The sequence below is a fragment of the Phyllostomus hastatus genome, unplaced genomic scaffold (genome assembly GCF_019186645.2).
Source record: "Phyllostomus hastatus isolate PE091 unplaced genomic scaffold, TTU_PhHast_1.1 phas_contig_152, whole genome shotgun sequence".
Lineage (NCBI taxonomy): Eukaryota > Metazoa > Chordata > Mammalia > Chiroptera > Phyllostomidae > Phyllostomus > Phyllostomus hastatus.
Window position 1 is genome coordinate 17,122,477 of NW_025333622.1, and position 15,705 is coordinate 17,138,181.

The 15,705-nt window shown below is 40.3% G+C and overlaps 1 pseudogene; it reads left to right on the forward strand.

Moving 5' to 3' along the window:
• Positions 1-906: 906 nt before the first annotated feature.
• On the forward strand, positions 907-9,846 carry LOC123813467 (annotated as a pseudogene).
• The last annotated feature ends 5,859 nt before the right edge of the window (positions 9,847-15,705 follow it).

Consider the following 15,705-nt stretch of genomic DNA (forward strand, 5'->3'; position numbering starts at 1 on the left):
ATCAGAAAATTGGGGTTCTAGTTCTTGGTCCTCTGCTCATAAAAATATCTAATGTTTGTATACCATTTCTATCACAGGCAGAATTTTGATATAGCCCTCAGAATTTCAGGACCCTGGTATGCACCCACCTCTTCCTGTTTTTTCAATAAAACACTAATCTACGTGTCAATGGGAAGGGCTTATTGTCCATGTAAGATCCCACACAAGTTGACTTAAAAATAGGGAGATTATCAAAGTGAGTTTTGTCTAATCACATCAGCCCTTGAAATCTGCATCTAGAGGTCAGAGACAGGGAAGTCTGAGACTTTCAAAGAATGAGGTGAATTCAACAAATGGGCATGGCTGTGTTCCAGTAAAACCTTAGTTAAAAAACAAGCTTCAGGAGGAGGAAGATGGCGATGTGGTAGGAGGGAGTGGATTTCCCTTCCCCCTACGCATGGGAGAGAAACTGGCTGATCTGTGGAGGAACAGAGCAAGGGGCCAATAATATCACAACATTTATGAAAATAGGACATCAAAAATTATAGTGGACATTGAGAAACCAGATGGTAAAGAGACTGCTTCAGGATAAGGAGGGCCCAGGGATCAGCTCAGGGACCAGGGAGGTTGCAGGTCCCAGGATGCTTTCCCGTCTGCCTCAGGGCACTCAGGAGAGAGCTAGGTCAACTGCTCCCTTCCTGGCCAAAAAAGGATTGAGCAGCGCCAGGGGAGGCCTTGTTGGTTGAAGGCAGAGAGGGGAGTGAGGGCTGAGAGACAATCACACAGAGGCTGCGAGCACCCACGCCTAGCCCTGGGAAGAGTGAGTGCCCCAGACTGCACAACCAAGGGCGGCCTGGCTGTGTACCCGCACCCCCAACCCAGAGATAGTGTGGTTTTGTGGAAGACCCAGACCCCACAACCCTGAACATGGAAAGGGCACGGGCACTTGTGGGAACCTGGAGCCCAGCAGTGAACTCAGGAAACCACGAGCCCCCTCAAGATCCCGGGAGCTTACACTATGAAGTGAGCGCTCCCTGGGGAACCCCGGGTTCACATTTCAAACCCGGAAAAGACGCAAGAGGGCGCTTTGCGGGATCCCAGAGGTCCCTGGAGGTGAGCTCTAGTGAACATGCTTGGGAGTGTTCAGACCCACACCCAGGGCCCTGTGGAGAGGCACCGAGGCACCAGATAGGCTCTGGGGAGAGCGCGCTGCTAGCCCTGGGGACAGCAGAGAGAGACTGAATTCTGATTTGGAAGGGTGAAAAGCAGTCCAATCGCCCCTCAGCCTGCTGAAGCCAGCAAGACCAGAAAAACTGGTTTGGCCAGTTAGAAACCAACAAGAGGGTTTTTTTTTTTTGTCATTTTGTTTTGTTTTGTTTTGTTTTATGTTGTTTGATTGTTTAATTTTATCTTTTTTAAGTAACATTTTATTTTTAATCATTATTTATATATCTCTCAATTCCTTATGTTTCTCTTCCTTTCATCCTAGTGCTATTCCTTCCTTTCCAAATTTATCTCTCCTTCATTCCATCTTCTGTTTTTTTTCCTTTTTTTGAACCTGCAAGTTACTGCAAATTTGTATAATCTTTTTTCATTATTCTTACATTTTTAATTTTAATAATATTTTGGTATTCCTCTTATTTCTGTATAGTCTTTGCTTGGCTGGTTATACTGTATCATTTGATAGGTTTTCCCTGTTATCTCATTCATAGTGTATTGCTAATTTACTGTTCTTCATTTGTGTTCCATTAGTACACTACTCAAGGTTCTATACTCCCTCTTCTTGTTATCTAGATCCCATAGATTCTGCCATATGATTGTTGCTCTAATATTACTGTAAATAAGACCTATTCCATACAATTGTAAATACTATACAACACCCCTCTGTGACTTCAGCCCACTTTACAATTTCCTGAACTCTATTATTCTGGTGGTTAACTCTATTCTCTTACACATTACTCCTATTTACTATTCTTTATTCCCACCCTACCTCAGAATATGACCTCCCACAGCCTCACTGCTTTCTATATCCAACTCACAATCCTTTCCTCCCAAATAAGAGTCTTATCTTCTTTCCATCCTTTCTAAAATGTGGCTAGTGGGGAGAAAGATCACGGTTAACACTATATGTAGCCAGAAGATCTCCCATCTCTTCTCTACTGCCTGCTACTGGAAATATCATAGAATACTGTCTTGCTGTCTTAACCCATTTTACCTTACTCCTCCAACTGATCACAAAAAAGAGTAGGGGGAAGCTGTGAACACCAGGATACCCGAAGGATACTGCACCACTGAATCTCGCAGGTATTCTACCACAGAAGTTCACACTATAGTCACAGGGAACCAGAACAGATCATTTTAAGAAACAGAGGCTAATAAGAAGAGTCTCATGAACAATGAGAAGACAAAGAAACAATCCCCAAATAAAGGGAAAGGAGGGAGCCTCAGAAAGAATGCTAAATGAAATAGAGGCAACTCAACTATCAAATACTAAGTTCAAAACAATGATGAGCAGGAAGCTCAATGAAGTCACAATGAGCTACCAGAAACTACAGGGAAGCTACAACAATCTCACTACAAACTATATCAACATGAAAAAGGAAGTAGAAACTATCAACAAGGGCCAAAAGGAAAAGGAGAATACAATTTCTGAACTGAAGAACACAGTAGAAGGAATGAAAAGCAGGATCGATGAAGCAGAAAACCAGATTAGTGAATTGGAGGACAAAGTAGAAAAAAAACACCCAGAAAGAGCAAGAAAAGGAAAAGAGGCTCAGAAAGAATGAAGAGGGATAAGAGAAATGCAAGATAGTATGAAACATAATAATATCTGTATAATAGAGATACCAGAAGGAGAAGAAGAAGAAGAGCAAGGAATAGAAAACCTATTTGAAAAAGTAATGATGGAAAAATTCCCAACTTTGATGAGAGAAAGTCACACAAATCCAGGAAACACTGACAGTCCCAATCAAGAGGAACCCAAAGAGGCCCACCTCAAGACACATCATAATTAAAATGGCAAAATTTCAAGACAAAGAGAGAATCTTAAAGGCAGCAAGGGAGAAACAGGAAGTAACATACAAGGGAGCCCCAATAAGGTTAGCAGCTGACTTCTCAATGGAAACACTCCAGGCCAGAAGAGAATGGCAAGAAATATTTCAAGTAATGAGAACCAGAGGTCTGCAACCAAGGCTACTTTACCCAGTAAGGCTCTCAATCAAGATAGAAGGTCAAATAAGAAGCTTCCCAGACAAAAGAAGTCTAAAAGAATACACCTCCACCAAACCTGACTTGTGCCCACCTGCCTGCAGTGAGCACAGAACACTGTGGATGGTTTGTCAAAGCATGAGAAAAACATACAAAGAGACAACCAGGTCTTGTGGGGGAATCAGAACAGAATGGCCACTCCTCACGTGGGGAGCGCCTCGTGTCCATACCCAAGCAGATTTTTTTGACAAAACAGACTTAGTTTGTAGATTCACAGTCTGGCAGAAAAGATCAAAATATGTAAACAACTTACAAACATGGGGACAGGACTCCTGCTGAGATTCCAGGCAAGGTTTGTGGTCTTTAACATATGAAAGAGGTACAGGTTCCAAAAGTTTCCTGCCTGTGCTTTTAAATTCCAAGATAATAACATCCTCCAGCAAACAGATCTCACAGGATCTTGCATATTCTATGTCCCAGGCCTGATTACCCCAGGAGTCCACCATTTCTGGTCTGGGCTATTTTGCCCCTGCAGGCCTGAGAAGGGCAGGAGACAGAGGCATCCAGGAGACTTGGATTTATCCCATCTAAGAACAAAGACTCAGGCTTTGACAAAGCCAAAGGGGGAGGGGTTGATTTCCCTAACCCCTTCATTTCCACAGCCCCATATTTCTTCCCAGAAGCCTTCACCTGATCATGCCTGTCTTAGGCATTTCCCTCCATGGGAAATCTTACCCGTCATTAGCTAACTGATCAAGCTAGGAGGTTTCGGCACAGAACAGGCAGCGTTCATGCCAGGGAAATAAGTTTTTGTCTCCTTAGTGGCTCCTGGTCCGGAGGTCTTTCACTCAGCCGAAGTCATGGGGGGTTACAGCTTCCTGAGACCAGGCAGGGTGGTCTCCAACACAAACCAACTCTGCAAGAGATGTCAAAGGGACTGATTTAAGGAAAGGAAGGAACAGAGAGAGAGAGAGAGAGGGGAACACACATACATAAATGGCAATGAACAAGGACCCATCAATAATAACCTTAAACATAAATGGATTAAATGCTCCAATCAAAAGACATAGAATAGCTGGATGGATACGAAAACATGACCCACACATATGCTGCCTACAAGAGACCCACCTCAGAATAAAAGACCTACACAGACTGAAAGTGAAGCGCTGGAAGCAAATATTACAAGTAAACAGACAGGAAAAAAAAAGGCGGGGTAGCAATACTCATATTAGAAAAAATAGACTTCCAAAAAAGGGCCATAAAGAGACCCAGAAGGTCACTTCATAATACTCAAGGGAAAAATCCACCAAGAAGACATAAACATTGTAAATATATATGCACCCAACATAGGAGCACCCAAATACATAAAGAAAATCTTAGAGGACTTCAAGAAAGATATTGACAGCAACACAATTATAATGGGGGATTTTAACACCCCACTGTCAAAAATGGACAGACCTTCCAAACAAAATATCAACAAAGATATTGTGGCATTGAACAATACCCTAGATGAAATGTACTTTACTGATATATACAGAGCCCTCCATCCCAATGAAGCTAAATACACATTCTTTACAAATGTACATGGAACATTTTTAAAGATAGACCACATAATAGGAAACAAAACAAGTCTCAACAATTTCAAAAAAATTGAAATCATACCAAGCATTTTCTCAGATCACAAGGGACTGACTAGAAACCAACCCCAAGGAGAAAAAACCAAAACACTCAAAATCATGGAGAATAAGTAGCATGCTATTAAACAATGAATGGCTCAAGAATGAAATTAGGGAAGAAATCAAAAAGTTTCTGGAAACAAATGAAAATAAACTCAGAACAACCCAAAACCTATGGAACATAGCAAAAGCAGTTCTGAGAGGGAAGTTCATAGTGATACAGGCATACGTTAAAAAGACAGAAACATTTCAAACAAACCTAACCCTACATCTATAAGAACTTGAGGATCAACAACAAAGGCAGCCTAGAGCAAGTAGAAGGAAGGAAATAACCAAGATCAGAGCAGAATTAAATGACACAGAGACTAAAAGCACAATTCTAAGGATCAATGAATCCAAGGGCTGGTTGTTTGAAAAGATAAACAAAATTGACAAGCCTTTAAGCGGACTCATCAAGAAAAAAAGAGAAAAGATCCAAATAAACACAATCAGAAATGAAAGAGGAGAGATTACAACTGATACCACAGATATACAAAGGATTGTAAGAAATTACTAGGAAGAACTGTATACCAAGAAATTTGAAAACCTAGGCAAAATGGAAAAATTTCTAGAAAAATATAATCTTCCAAAACTCAAAGAAAAAGAAGCAGAAAGCCTGAACAGACCAATAACAGCTAAAGAAATTGAAGCAGTAATCAAAAAACTCCCAACACACAAAAGCCCTGGACCAGATGGTTTCACAGGAGAATTCTACAAAGCATTTAAGGAAGAGCTAAGTCCTATCCTTCAGAGACTATTCCAAAAAATCCAAAAAGAGGGAAGACTCCAAAACTTGTTTTATGAGGCGAACATCATCCTAATTCCAAAACCAGATAAAGACAGAACAAAGAAAGAAAACTTCAGGCTAGCAATAATTAATTATTATTAATTAGCATTCATATAATTTAATATTATCAAATTGTTACAGAACAGACAGGGGGAAATTATGGGCCCACCCAGGGATGCCAAAAACTGTTACAGAATACAGTCACACATGGGGCCAAAAGGGGTTATTATACTGTTACTGAAAGGAGCCCCCAGGTTCATTATATCTGCTGTCCTAGAAAAGACATCTCTCAATGCCAGAGATTTGTGAAAAGGAAAGGAAATGTTTATTTAAAGCTATACAGACTTAAAGTAGTTCCCTAATGTCTTCATTAAAATATCAAAGTCCTTTTGGATACCCACAGATGCCCACAGTGCTTCGTTCTCCCCCTGCCCTAATTCGGGATACCGTATCTCAGGAAAAGAAGTACATGTCCATGACACGGGGACCATCAGCTGTGTCTCTGTCCAAGCAGGATCTCTAATTAATCCAAAGCCACGTGGCACCTTCTCATGGCCTACTGGCAAGAGTTCTTTGTACCCATTTTCCAGGCAAAGCCTCTACTGCTTCCCAGGCCACACAGCCAAAGGGAACACCCCAAAGCCGCATGGTCCTCTTCTGTCAAAGCTGCAGGGGTCCCCACCCTGGCCAAAACCGCATGGTTCTTCTTGGCAAAGCTTTGGGGAAGGGGGTGTCACCACTCTGCCAAATCGGAGTGGTGGTTCTCTGCTAAAGCTGCATGGTGATTCTCTCTACCCAAGCTTCTGAGGTCTGCACTCTGGTGAAACCATGTGGATTCCTCCTTACATGGCTGCGGGGATCCCCACTCTGACAAAATCATATGGTTCTCTTTCCTCCATTGCCACAGTCTCATGGTCCTCTCTGCAATGGCTTCAGTGTCTGGGTTCAAATACCCCTGCCAGTCTTCCTCTACAGCCCCATTTCTGACTCCTCCCACAATCAGCTATACTTGCCAGCACTCTCATATCCTTCCAGCTTTACTGGGTTGCCATCATGAGTATGGGCAGGTGTGGCCCCATGTCATGGAGCCAATCTTCTCCAAGCTCTCATGCGGGCTCTGTAACTTGGGGGACCTGCCCCCCAGTTATATCTTGTATGGAAGTAACTTCCATCCCCCTGGCTCAGAGCATGGCCACAGCTGTTTAGCATATCTATGAAACCAGTTAAAGGTTATAGATGTGTTAAATGACCACACCAGAGGTTAGGTGCAAAGCTGTTGCTGTACAAAACAGCTCTGCATGTTCCTGCTCCATGTGTCCCTTTCCCCAGCTTACACCTGTAGGGGGAAGGGGTGAGGACATTCTATTTCCTGGACAACTTGAATTCTGGGCCCCATTCCAAATCCCTATTTGGGGCCCCCGTTTTGGCTGCATCCTGTTACAAAATGACCGAACAATAATTTATTTGTAACTTTAATACCTCTCCTGATAGAAGGTAGGTGCTAGAGCAAAATAGAAATAAGGAGAGCATGATTAGAAGAACATATTAATGATATGAGTAATTTGAGTTACTCAGAGTATGGATCTGAATGCTGATCTAAAACCATGGGCTGAAAAAGACAAATAAAAAAAAAACTGTGAGCTGATAATGGAGCAGGCTATTCTCCTTCCATCGCATTCCCTCACCTGTTATGCATGAACTATCCCTTCAGAGGAAAGCCTGGAACTGCTTTGTTTCTATGTAACGATTTTACAATATTCAACTGTTGTTCTGAAATCTTTGCAAGGTGTTACATGCTATTCCAAAGATTTGTAAGTGCTATGAACTGAATGTTTGTGCCCCTCCAAAATTCCTATGTTGAAGGCCTAATCCCCGATGTGATGATATTTGAAGAGGTGTCCTTTGGGAGATAATTAGGTTTAGATGAGGTCCCGAGGTGGGATTCTCATGATGAGATTAGATCCCTCATAAAATGAGACCAGAAAGCTTCCCTCCTTCAATTCCCATATGAGGATGTGGTAAGAAAATAACCATCTGTCAATCAGAGGGCCCAAACCAGACACCAAGTCTACTGGTACCTTGATCTTGGACTTCCCAGCTTCCAGAACAGTGAAAAATAAATGTCTGTTGTTTAAACCATTCAATTTGTGGTATTTTAATGGCCCAAATTGACTAAGACAATAAGGAAATTGAATGTTTGTATTTAGAAATACATTTCTCATAGAGAACCTGATTTAAATAATAATTTACTTTCGAGGGGAAGCCATTAACTGAATCTGTAATGTTGTTTAAATATCAAACATTTTTTAATGTAAAAGCATGTTTGAAACTGTTGCAATATTGTTTTTTTTTAACAAAACAAAAAATAAGGCACTAGTCTATGAAACAGGAGCCCAGCATTCAGTCCTCTGCTCTGTTGCATGGATCTGACCACATCATTTACCTCTCCAGCCCTCAATTTCTTTATTTGTAAAAGGAAATGGTAGGAAAAGTTTTGGTAAAAACATTATACAAAATTTACTTCCCATTCCTGTACCCACTAAGAAGAACTGAAGGAAGCTCACTAGAGAAGGAAGCACAATATTGAAACTAAGAAAGTCCCTAACCTCAAACTACACACTCTGAAGAACTTCAGCAAAGAACGCCTCTTGAAGTAAGCAAACCGAGAAGCCAGGCTCTGACACCGGGTTCCCTTGCTTCTGTACACGTGTGAAGTGTGCAAATGAGACTGAGTAACCTCTAATTCTATTCACTTTAGAGAACTGAAGACTTCAAAGGATGGGTGGGCTTTAGCAAAACCCCTGTTTTGAGTCATTTTTCTGCTGAAGTTCTCCAGGAGGTAAGAGCATGTCCAGAAATTCTATCTAGAATAAATTAGAGGCTTCAAACTAGTTAGAAGAGAAGCCATAATGCTGATTTTGCAAAGCACTTTACATTAGATGAAGGGAATGTCAAAGGTCACTATTTAAGAATTGAGGAGGGAACACTGATGAAATTATTGGGCCAGCAATCCCCAAGTATGCCTTGGTGCTGCCATTGCCAAAAATAATGAGACAGGAAAAGATAGCCCTCAATAAAGGAGAAACTTTTTTTTCTTCTTAGAAACTGCTTGGAGGGTGGTAGTGAGAACACACTGAAGCTCCAAGCTCAGAGTAGCTGACAGGTGTGCCATCTTTTCTGTCTCAGTTGGAGGGTGGTAGTGGAGGGTAGTCACACTCCTAGTGTGACAGAGGAGTAGGGAACTGGGACCACAAAAGCCTAGCACTTAACTGGTCTCATTGTTAACCCCCATCAAATGGCTGGATGGGAGAGTTTTGCAGGTTTTGGCATGGTTCAACAAAATAATTGTTCCTGGGACTGGCAAAGAGTGAAGCTGGAATCCCAGCCCCATTAGGGTTACCCCTTTGACAACTGGTATGAGCAACAGCAGAGTTGTTTTCCTATTTCTAGCTACAGTCATGGCTGTGTGGTGAATGAAAATGGACACAACCTTCTTTCTGTGTGGAGACCTCTGGACACCCAGCTGAAATTGTTTTATGCCTGAAGATACCACAGCTCTGGCTGAAACCAAGATGAAGACCCACTACAGTTGTCAAATGAGAGCACAGCCTGTTCTCAGTGGCCTACAAGAACATCATTGGGAGCCACAGGTCCACCTGGAGGGTCATCTGGAGCTTCAAGCAGAAAACCAACACCTCCAACAAGGAGTTACACGTGATTAAGAACTCTCTGGAGAAAGTAGAGCCTAAACTGAGACCTTTCTGTGCCACCATCCTGAGATTTTGGATAACCAATGCAAAGAATCCAGAAAGTTTTATCTGGAAATGGGGGTTACTTCTCGTACTTTTGTTGCATGAGGTGATGATCAAAAACAAACTATAGATCATTACCATGGAGCTTCCCAAATAGCATTTGCTATAAACATGAAAGAGATGCAACCCACACCCCCAGTCTACTTTGGGCTGGCTCTTAGCTTTTGTATACTTTACTATGAGATCCTTAACAACCCAGAGCTTGCCTGCACACTGGCTGAAACCATTTTTGATGAAGCCACCACAGAACTTTATGCACTGAGTGAAGACTAATACAAAAGCAGCACCCTTATCCTTTAGTAGCTTAGAGAAAACAACATCATGGACATCAGACATTTTTCTCTGATGAAAGTGAGGTGCAGAAGGAACAGAAAACTAAATGTATATAGAGTGGCATCCTTTTTTCCTCCAAGAACCCTTTTACATATCTCCATTTTTCATTCCACTTGGATTCTCCACAGCAAAGAAACATATTCATGTGTATGGAATCAACTGTTAGAAATTTCACAATGGATAGACTACATTTCTTAAAGTGTTGTACTGTAGATAAATCTCATAAACTGCCTCTTCTTCAGATGCAAATAATATGTGTTAAGTGTTATATGGAATAAAGTGGACATTTTTAAACTAGGCGAAAAAGGGATGTAGGACAGAATTCCACTAGAAGGAGAAATAAGATTATAGTAAAGATACGGATTCAATTCTTTGTGCTGGTCAACAGGTGGCATTAAAGTAGCTTGGATGCCAACTGGAACAAAGGGTGGATATAAATATTCAGGATAAAGGCAGCCTTTGGGTGAGTATGTGGGGAGGTGGTGAGAGTGGTTGTTTATTTTTGAACATATCTTATCTCTCTTCTACAATGTTAAGTGTTTGAAGTGAGAAACACTTTCAGGTACAACTAAAAGTTGTACTCAACTTTACTGTGCCCTGGTTTCCTCCCTGTAAAAGGGTAGTGATGCCTACATCATAGAGGTATTGTGAGTAAAAATGAGTTAATGCATGTATTGGGTTGGCCAAAAAGTTCGTTCATGTTTTTTAATACGATGGCTCTAGGAGTGCTTAGCTGCCTTTAACTTCATTCAAAATGATTTTGTTAGATTGTATTGTGATAGTTGTCATATCGGCGTGCACTAAAAAATCACAATGGGTGAATTTTTGTGTAGCCATTTTATTATTGAAAATGGAAGAAAATATACAATATTTTCTTTTTTTATGGTTGCTCAATTACAGTTGTCCCCTTTACCCTGCCCCATTACTGTCATATGCAAATTTTTGGCAGATTATGTTTTATTATTTCAAGAAAGGTAAAAACTCAGCTGAAACACAAATAAAGATTTGTAAAGTGTATGGAGAAGGTGTCAAAAGTAGTTTGCAAAATTTCGTGCTGGAGATTTCTTGCTGGTTGATGTTGCCACACAGTCAGGTAGACCAGTTGAGACTGATAGTGATCTAATTGAGACATTAATTGAGAACAATCAATGTTATACCACATGGGAGATAGCATACATACTCAAAGTGTCCAAATCAATAAAGTTATTGGTGGAAATGAAAAATGTGTCTTTATTTTATAGCAAAATTAAACAAACCTTTTGGCCAATCCAATAAATGGAACAGGGCAGCTTACAGAGTAAATGCTCAATAAATGTTAACCATTACAATTCTGTACAGTAGTCACGATGCACATAGTTAGCATATGCAGTGTCAATGGGTACTGGTGGCTGCATAGTTAGACGAGATGCTCACAAGCCTTATATTTATCACCCAGGGACTAGCTGGCATTAAAATATTCATAGAACTATTTGGTAAGGTAAGAATTATTTACACTGGTGATGTAACACTTTGCCTTAAAAACCTCAAAGCTCATTAAAATGGTATCTCTCTGATTATCATTTGGATGTATAATTCATTGAGGTTTTCCAAAGAAGTATCGTATGAATATTGCAAAACTAGGAAGTGTCAGTCCTTACCATGTTCAGCTGTGACCAGACATAAGTAATACAGACCTTCTGCTTTATGAACTCAGTTCTATTATTACCTAGATGGTCACTAAGATAATCAGGATATAATTAGAGAGAGGCCGGAATTAGTCTTGCTATTCTAATAATCAATGAACTAGAGGGGAATTCTGAAACACTTGCTCAGACACCAAGCTGCATTTTGCCTTCCTAACTTTTGACTCTAGAAGTTTAGGTCATGTAGTTGGGCTTTGGCCACCTTCCTAGTTTTCATGTCAACTTTTCCTGATAATGTATTTCAGTTTTGGACCCCAGCTTGGGTCTTCACAACCTGCTTATCCATTTGTCACCCTCTTATCCTGACACCCAGACTCTGCTACTACCTCTCAGGTGCTGGACGAGCTTCTGCTTCAAACCCTGTTGACCCACCTGGAACACCTGTCACTACCTCTTGGACAAACACTTCTATAATCTGGGAGGTGGCCGCAACAATCACATCCTTTCTCTGATGTTGACCCCAGCCCAGATTAACCTTGCATTTCCCACAAAAGACCCTATTATTGGGGCTACTGACCAGGTCAGTAAAATCTGTCCAAGCTGCAGGATTATTCTTTTCTTGTCCATTTCTGCCTTTTTTTTTCCTTCTGTAGGCTCATCTGTGGCTAACAGAAAGGGAAGAATGGAATAGGAGAAAAGCAGATAGTATAAAGAAGGGGAGTAACAGAAATAATTCTAGCTCCAGAGATGTAAATGCTATGCATAGGAAATAGAAAATAAAGTGATTCTGAAATTTTAACATGGTGGGGTGGGGGATAAATGTCACAGAGGCAATGTGGAAATAAAAAGGGACTTAGCTCTGTTTGAGCCCTGCCTCTCATGAACTGGTTATATGACTTTGAGCTAGTTAAGCTCTCTGAGTCTCAATTTCCTCATGTATAAAATGGGATTATAAAAGTTTATTTTGCAGGGCTGTTGTGAGGATTAAATAAGATAAAGCTTACAAAAATGCTCCATTTTGAGTGGTGCCTATACCACCCATGACCATTCTTAGATTAGAAGTTGAAAAGTAATACTTGTGAGCTGGACTTGGCTCAAATATAAGTTTTGTTTGGCCTTGTGTCACAGGTCCCCGAGATTACCCCCAGGTTCAATGATTCACAAAGAGGAATTATAGGACCATGCATGTAGTTGTATTCATGGTTATGATTTATTTTGGCAAAGGATACAAAACCAAATCATCAAAGGAAAAAGCAAATGGGGCAAAGCCCAGGGCATACCAGGTGCAAGCTTTAGGGGTCCCATGGAGTCAGTTGCCCCAGCAACAAATAGTGACAACATATGTGGAATGTTGCCAACCAAGAAGCTTATTAGAAACTCAGCACCCAGGTTTTTATCAGCAACTGGCCATGTGAGCAGCCTCTGCCAGGCACAGACTGAAACTCTAGACTCTCAGAGGAAAGCAGGTTCTCAGTATAAACCTTGTTGTTTGTGCAAAGAGTTTAGGCCCTGTGAGTCACTCTTATCATCAGTTCCAGGAATGGTGGGAACCTTCCCCAAATTCAAGTTTCTAGGTGCCAGTCAAGGGTCGACCGTGTAAGTAGGGCTTTTTAAGAATAAGCAGTTAGACACCATACAGTCTACAGATGATGTTACAGAGTTGTGCACCTGCAACCTGTATAATTTTGTTAACCAGTGTCACCCCAATAAATTCAATTTTAAAAAAAGAATAAGCAGTTAAGCCTGCTATGTTAATCCTTTTTTGGGGGGAGGGGTGGCACAGGGCTGAACAAGATTTGCCTATGCAGGTTTTTTAATTTAATTTAATTATTTTTTACTTAGTTGTTATCCTTCAAAAGCAATGAAGGAATTTCATTCAGGATTTTCAGCTTCTTGTGAAAAGTAAGATATTGTGGCGAAAGTAGATAGTTCCTTTTAAATAAGACAAATTCCCTTAAATTCACCCCATCTCCACCACTGTCAATAGCCTTTTCTGCACTGAGTACCAACTGCCATTTAACATCATGCATTTGTGATGCTAGCTAAGGACTTTTTGAACCAGGAGTGGCCAACCGCCCAGAGGACAAGAGAAAGAAGCAGGCATGTGGAACGTCATACAGTCACGATAATTAACAATAAAACAAAAGGGTCATGTTCATGAATTCCTGCTGTTAGGTCTTCAGAAATTCCTTGAATCCAAAACTGCACTTCCTGTTATAGCAATTACTCATGGGGATCCTTGAATTGATATGACAACACTTTTATTGCTATTTACAAGTCTCTTTTACTTAAGTTAGCTTGAATGAGTCTTTGTTCCTATCCACCTAAAGATTACTGATTGGAATAGTGATGATACAAATAAAATATAAATATAAAAATAACATATAACCAACTCTCTCTCTATATATGGTGTGTATGTGTGTGTGTGTATAGTTAATACTTTGTGAATGAAAGCCATTGTTATTATTACCACCACCAAAACTTGTTAGAATGGACTAAAATATGTCAACAGAAAGGTAAATCTTATTCAAAGAAAACAGATCCAAAGAATATTCAAGTAGTCAAGTAGTAGGACATATCAATACATCCATTTATTTACTAACTCAATTGTTTACTGAACACCTACTATGTGACAAGGTAATGCTAGATAACAAAACATTTCACATTTATATTTCTATAATCTACAAAAGTACCAGGCACAGAGTTCATACTCAGTAAATGCTTCCTGACTTTATAAAGTTCACATATTCGGAGATCTAGAAACACAGCAGTAGAGATAATGAAAACAATTTCATCCAGGATAAAAAGGGAAAATGAAGTGATATTGTTGCAAGAGTATGCTCTATGCTACCCAAGCAGATGGATGTTCTAGATGCTGCTTTTCTAATTCCAGTTGCAAAACTGTCACAGGGGCAAGCTATAGAGAAGAAACTGCAAATCTTTCAATGTCTATTAAAGGTTCTATCCCACTAAAAGAAGAGAATTTCAAAAATTCTTTATGGTCCCCTTGATGATTTTATCACTCAGAATGTGGAGAGCCAAACAGGATAATGTGTGCCACGGGAGTTGGAAGCAGGCCCCAGGTTCAGCACAGCTGCCCTAGGCCATGGAAGACTGCCTGATAGATTGTTGTAAGAGAAGAATGACTTGGCTGCTTGCTATATCACTGTACCAAGAAGGAGCAACAAATGTTCTTAAAAATTAAAATGTACCTAGCCTTGTGGTTTGTCTTTCTCATGCTCTGCTTCAAAGCTGGCTCAATATATACTTCACCAATAAATAGTTCCCTCCTCTGCATCTCAGAGAAGGGACTCCACATGATCCCCACTATGACTTTGTCTCTTTATTTCTCAATCCCCCGTTGCCTTCCCTCAGGACCTGACTGATCCAGCCACATCGGTTGCAGCACAGAAGACTGAGGAAGCAAGTAGGAGAACTTATATATTGACTTGATTTTAACTAATAAGGAAAAACTAGTTGGTGAAGAATACAAAAGCTACAAGGACATCAAGAAAAAGAGGCAGTGTCATATTAGAGTTGAACACTGGGAGAAGAATCTGTATTTGTTAGTATTCTATTAGTTGTAAGTGGCAGGAATCCAATTTCAAATTGAGTCAGGCACAGTTGGATCCAGGTTTTAAAATGAAGTCATCAAGAACCAGTGTTTCTGTGTTGGTATTAATTGTGTTGCTGTGTGCTGGCTTCATTCTCAAGACAGGTTCACCTCTCACACTGGCAAGATGACTTCTGATAGCTTGAAGCTTACATTCTACAAAGTTAGTAACCTCATTAAAAAAGAGAATTTCTTTCCTAATAATTTTAACAAAACTCTGGGATTTGAGAGTTATTTGACAGGCTTGCATTATGGGCCCAACCTTAAACCAATTATGTGACCTTTATGGGGGATAGGAGTAGGAATATACCAAGAACATACTATATCTGAAACTGAGGACAGAAAGTCAACAGTAATTAAACCACATGGAGTAAAAAGGAAATAATAGTTCCACAAAGGAAAATTAAGGGGCTACTACAAGAATTAGAAGTACTGAGAGTTTACTCATTTATTCATTCCATCGACAAATACTTACTGAGTGACTACTATATGTAGGCCTATTTTAGATTCCAGGTATGAAACAGTGAATAATATAGACAAAAATCCTTGTTCTACTGGACCTTGCATTCTAGTTGGGGTTAGAGAGAGATAATAAGCAGCTACATTAACAAAATATGTAATATTTCAGGTGACGATA